We start from the raw sequence: 6,065 nt of genomic DNA, 5'->3' as shown, positions 1-6,065 counted from the left end.
TTTTAAATATCTTCAATGCCTCAAGAGAACCTTGAAGTACTTGTTTGTCCAACCCATTAGACAGAAGCCCAGAGGATATAAATCACCCTATTGTTTATGGCTGTGAGACACCTTGAGGTCGCTTTAGTCACAGCCTCTCAAAAGAAACAATAGTTATTTTTTTCCCTTTCTTTTCTGCCTAAAACATGACTATCACTTCTCACAGTAATCCAGTCTGGGAACATGCCCTATTTGTGCTTTCCTCTTTAGTTTTTGTGGACTCTGGTGAAACACCCACTCTTTTGTAACTCCGTTGCTTTTGGGGAAACTTGGCGATTGAGACACACAGGGATGTTAACCTTACTCATTTTATTATTAATACATCTGCTGCGTGATGACAGTGAGCGGAGATATACTTAACATGTTCACAGAGGCCGAGGGGCTTCACAAAGATCCAGTATATGATAAATAAGGAATTATTGATTTTGAGCTGTCATGCAAACAAACTCAGGTAGAGTCCAAGAATAAAAATGTGGAGCATAAGTATGCCAGAGAACTAAGGCTTTACATTTTGGGACATAATAACAATAATCTTGGCCTTACCACGTCCTAAAACACGGTTAATACACCGAAAAATGATTGACACAGCATTAAGTATTACACAGATTCATTACTTAACAAAAGCCAAGATGCCAAAGCAGTGCGAGGAAAGACTAAGTACACCCTTACTGCCTCCGTAGGGATTAAAAGGAAAGGATTCGCCAAGTGCTGCTAATAAAATAAACTCAATTAATTGTGAGGACCTCTATGAACCTCTATGTCAGTTTGCTGGTCTGCAGCATTCAGATGTGTGTTAATACACCACTGAGAGGAGGATAGACATCAGCAATGATCGTAGAGAAGCAAATGTTGCTTCCCATCAGTTTGGGGATGGTTGTAAGGCCATTTCTAAATAATCTAAACTCCATCATTCAGTCCCCCAAAGTCAGACTGTGGAGGAAAACTGCAAAAAATGCAGAAGGGTTACATCTCAGACTCTCTGTTAGTATGTTTAGGTCATGTTTAAGCCTTAGGTCACGAACAGTGGTCCAAAATGATTTATTTATTTAAAGTTATTGCTACTAAAAGCGGATTTCCAGGCTTTAAATCCTGGGGTGTACTCAGTTCTTCTCACTCTGCCCCTGCATTTGATCAAATAAGTAAGGGTGCAGTGTAACTCATTCATTGTTGTATTTGCCTAATTTTAAGACTTATTAAGCACCAGCGATTTTTATTAATGTTCCAATAGAACTGACAGCGGGTGTCCTTTTTTTAAAAAGTACTAATATTTTCTTAAATCAAGCCTAGAAGGCTTTTTCAGCAGTAGCATTTAATATGAATATTTAGTTTTCATCCCTTTATAAAGTGGTTCCCATTGTTGCTTTCAGTGTCTGCCCTTTTTAAATGATCATGACACAAGTTATTGAGACATTTTTATACACTTGTGTTTGCTGAGTGGTAAAGAGATCGTTGTAGCTGTGCTTTAATATCCGTATTTGACTGTGTGCATCCGTTTTCTTCAGGTTAAGTAAAGCAGAAGTTAACGTTTGTTGGCCCCATCCATCACCCTGGAGCATACTCCAGTTACAGCCTCTGGGAAACTCCACACTGAGCTCATCTCTAAGACCTTTGATCCTATGTAAACAGAGAGAGATGCACTTTATTTCCTGTGAAAGGGTGCTGTATAACCAGCTGCTAAGACCTGTCTAGACTTGTCCACTGGATCTGTTTGCCTTAGACAGTAAGGGCTTTTTAAGATTTTCATCTTGTATGAAGGAAAAGCTTTTTTGCTTAAACCCAGGATTGATCAGGCAGCTTCCTTTGGAGGATGAATTCAATTTTAATCAGTTCATCTTTGGGTGATTTTTTTCTAATAATCACATAATTGTTTGTTTTAATGTCTGAATTCACACAGCCGAGAATTATAATCTCGAATCTGAGAAGAAGAAACCACTTAACGCCTGGCACCTTATCGCTTACTCCTAAAAAACCAAACATGTCCTTATCATCGGCGGTTCTTCTAGTGAATGGCCCCTTTTTAAGCCACCAGTAACTCTCAAGAAAAAAAAAAAGTGCTGATCTTAATCTTCCCTTTTTTCCTCGGCCTAATAAACCACCAGTTTCTGTCTCTGGCTTCAAACAGAAATGGTCTGAACTTTACATTTCTGGGACATGCAGATATCTCAGTATGTCTGTGGAGTATCTGGTGAGTGCTGAGCTGAGAGAGTGAGTCATGTGTTGTGGAAAGACGAAAAAGAGGAGGCTGAAGAGCTTCAAGTTTAAACTTTCAGTGGTATCTCTCAGATGAACTCATGCTGACTTTCCATTTAATTGACTTTTTTTTCCCTCCTGTAGTTACGCCACAGCAATTAGATGTACACAACTGATTACGAGAAACTGATGCAATGCGTTCCTGTGAGTGAAAAATCCGTTCAGTTTCATTTATATAAGGCCAAATCACAGGAATGAGTTTCTCAGTGTGCTTTTCACAATATTAGAGAGAAAACTCAACAATCAGACCTGTGAGCAAGTGTTTGATGACAGAAGTCTGGGGGGGAACTCGTTTTTAGATCAAGGTCAAGTTTACTTGTGTAGCACATTTCAAACGACACAGCTTGGCCATAATGTTTCCCAGGCAGCCAATAATAAAATGACAAAAAACAAAACCAATTACCTGATGTCAAGGTTTAGCTCAACTTAAAGGCCAGAGATTAGAAATGAGTCTTGTGCAAAGAGTTAAAAAACAGTTCTAACATGAAACGGTGAGACAATCGGAGACAAAAAGCTCAGTCACTTCTATTATATCTCTATAAGCCTAGCTTTTGGAATATAGAGGATCTGGTCTGATCAGTAGATAGGAGTGTGAACATGAGTGAGATCAGACAAATACACAGGTGCCACCCACTCAGAATTTAAGAAATCTCTGCTGACAAGACGAAACCCTCCCCCTCACAGAAGCATCTAGAGCATTTAAAATATGCTGAGTGACAAAAATGACAGACTGTGACTCTGAGAAGAGCCTGATTTTATACAGATGCTGAAAGTCACTAAAAGAATGCCAATAGCGAAGACAAAGAAGCTGTGAACACCTGCTTGTTGTGTGAGAAACATGCAAGAAAGTCTCTGTCAGAGGTCCAACACAAGTCACATCCCGGCACCACCCCCAGGCAGCACAGGTACCCCGAAAGTGGGAGCCTTAAGTTAGACACCCCTGCTGTAATGTTTTTAGCACCATGTCAATCAGCTTCAGTCGCTCGTTTTGAAGTTTAAAGAGTTATTTTGCCAATAATGATTTGAAATCGCTGAATATGACTGACTTTCTGTATTTAGGCACATCACTTCCTGTGTGGAAACCTTATGGGCAGCAGGGGTCGACTCCTCGGCTGTAGAAACAAGTCAGACTGTAAAGACATCCATGAGAAAATTACCAAACTATGACATCAATCAGCAGCTTCAACTCTTATTAAATACAACACTGTTTTTTCATGGTTAAATTTGGAGTAAAATACCATGGAGCAGTTTATAGCACATCTGGCTAATTTTATCTGGGTTGTTCCACCCTCTAAGGTTAAGGTCACCAAACCAGAAAATCTTAGGAAATGAAAGCACTTAGTCAACAAAAACAGAGCTAAATTACTTCCTTAAAAACAACCGTCAGATTTCCCTTTCACAAAAAGCATCTGCATTTGGAATAAAATACAAATACAGTGCTGAATACTCAGTTCACTGCACTACAGATAGCAAATCCGGTCAAAGTTGATGACCCCAACTCGTATTCATTGTTTTAGACGTGAGAATAAAACACTTTCTGGGGGAAAATGTAGTTTTGATGCCTCACAGTAAGAATTATTCTGATCACTATTTTGTCCAGTGATTACCAGGACTTGGGAGAACATAATATATCATGCAGTTATGGTGAGGACTTAAGGCTTAGACATCACAGGTTTAATCACGGATGATGCACCATGCTGCCCCACGTATGTGAAGGAAATACTGGTCACACCAATTTAATTAATCAAGGACCGGCCGTGAGTTTGATCCAGATCCAGCTGGTGATGCGGAGTTTTATGGTCAAACATCCATAACTTCAATGTCTGGTTTAGCTTAAAGTGAGTGAAGCTGAATGTGACGGATGCTCCTGTGTGACAGCCTACCAAAAAAGGAAAAAATACCGAATATGGCACTTTGTGCCTCACTTTCAGACCTTGTTTTGTCACTTTGCCTCTCCTGAATATGCATCAGGGGGTAATTCCAGGCAGATGCTGCATAAGCACCGAACCTTTCTGTTTACAGCTGGCAGGCATCGTCTCTGTTGCCTGGTTACAACACCCACGGGAGTCCCCACACTAGTAGGGACTCGCCACCTTTCCCACAACAGCACATTTCAACCACAAAGCTACTGAAAGCTACTGAAAGCGAAACCAGGCGAGAAACGGCTGCTAATGTTTTCAAAATTCTGACATCTTTTTTTCCACTGGTCACCTCGAGCTCCATAAAAGGACCTTTGCTCCCCCCCTGATGCTTTGACAGAGAGACGTGCGGTTTGTTGCATCACTTGTTTTGATAGTAGCACTTGTCAAAGTCTTCAAGAATAAAACCCCGAGAAATAAACAGTTTTTTTAACAGACTGTCAGACTGTCAACGTTTAAGAGCTTTTTTCGGGGGAGGGGGGGGACGTAAAAACATTTTTTAAAAGGATGGAAATGATTAAATTAACTGTAAGGGGATTATAATAAAGAAACAATTGGCTCCGTATGTCCCAACGTCAAGTAATTTGAGTCACTTTGGCGCCATCTAGTGGAACATGTCTACATTTTGAGAAAAGTGTTTGTCTTTCATTCAAATTGTTTCTGTAGAGGCTTCAGATGAAATACAAAACACTTTCAGTGAATGAAATACAGTCATTTTAAAAAGAAATGTCTCCACGCAGAGCACAGCTGATATTTGTACTTGTTTTACAGCCACATGACCTGGACACCTTCTAGTCACTAGACTGATGCAAACTGCTGTACATACCATAGTAGTATAGCGTCCAATGTGAGACCACCTGTCTGACATCTAAATCCTGGCTGAAATTGGGTCAGAAAACAGCAAATATACAGCAGTGAAAGAAAAGAAACACGGTGCTTTGGTTTCCCAGAGTTCAGATCTCTGCCTGATTTAAATTCTGTGATTCTTTACAGATATTTACAAATTCTTTACAAATATTTTTGGTCTTAAGGCCTGAAGTCTTAAGGAATTTATTTCCTATTAAGTTTCATGGGAAACTGATTCTTATCAACTGTGACTGTAAGGATTATATATTATATGTCATCCTTTAAGAAGATTATTTTACACTGTAAGAAATAACAAACAGCACTCAACATTCAGAGGGCGATTGATCACCAGTGATTGTGTCATTTTAGATGAACAGCTTGTGCCGTTCACAGGGAGGTGCAAGTTTCTACAATGCATGCCAAACAAGTATGGCCTAAAGATCTTCTGAGTTTATGATGCATGCATCCCCTATGGAATATAATTATATGGGGAGACAGCAAGGGGAAGAAGTTCAGAAGAATCTGGGGGAAAATCTTGTTCTGCAGTTGTCCAGTAGATTCAGAAACACAAATCACAACATCGCCACAGACAATTTTTTCTCTTTGCGAGAATAGAAATGAGGTGAAAGCCCTTTTTCATGCTTGCTGGAGGCTGTTAACCATTTTATTCACTCAGTGATTTTTCTTTTCCTGAAATAACTCAATACCAATGAAGCCACTCTGAGGCTGAAGTAGGAGTATTGCTTTGCTGACTCATTCTTAAACAGACCAACAAATTATACAGCTTTCAAACAACAAGCCCGAGCACATGCAAGCTACTTGAAGGCACTCTAAACAAGGAAAGGTAATTGACATGCACAAACCAAAGGAACTGTTACTGGCCTGTTGTACTTAAAATTTAGAAAGCTAGCATCCTTTATTTTAAACCCATTGTGGTAGTTCACAGAATTATAAAAACAGCCTCAACTGATAAATATTTCTGAAAAGACTAGCACTCAGAGAGAACCCTCA

The sequence above is a fragment of the Aulonocara stuartgranti genome (genome assembly GCF_965226115.1).
Source record: "Aulonocara stuartgranti genome assembly, chromosome: 14".
Classification (NCBI taxonomy): Eukaryota; Metazoa; Chordata; class Actinopteri; order Cichliformes; family Cichlidae; genus Aulonocara; species Aulonocara stuartgranti.
Note: the sequence above shows the minus strand (reverse complement) of the source record.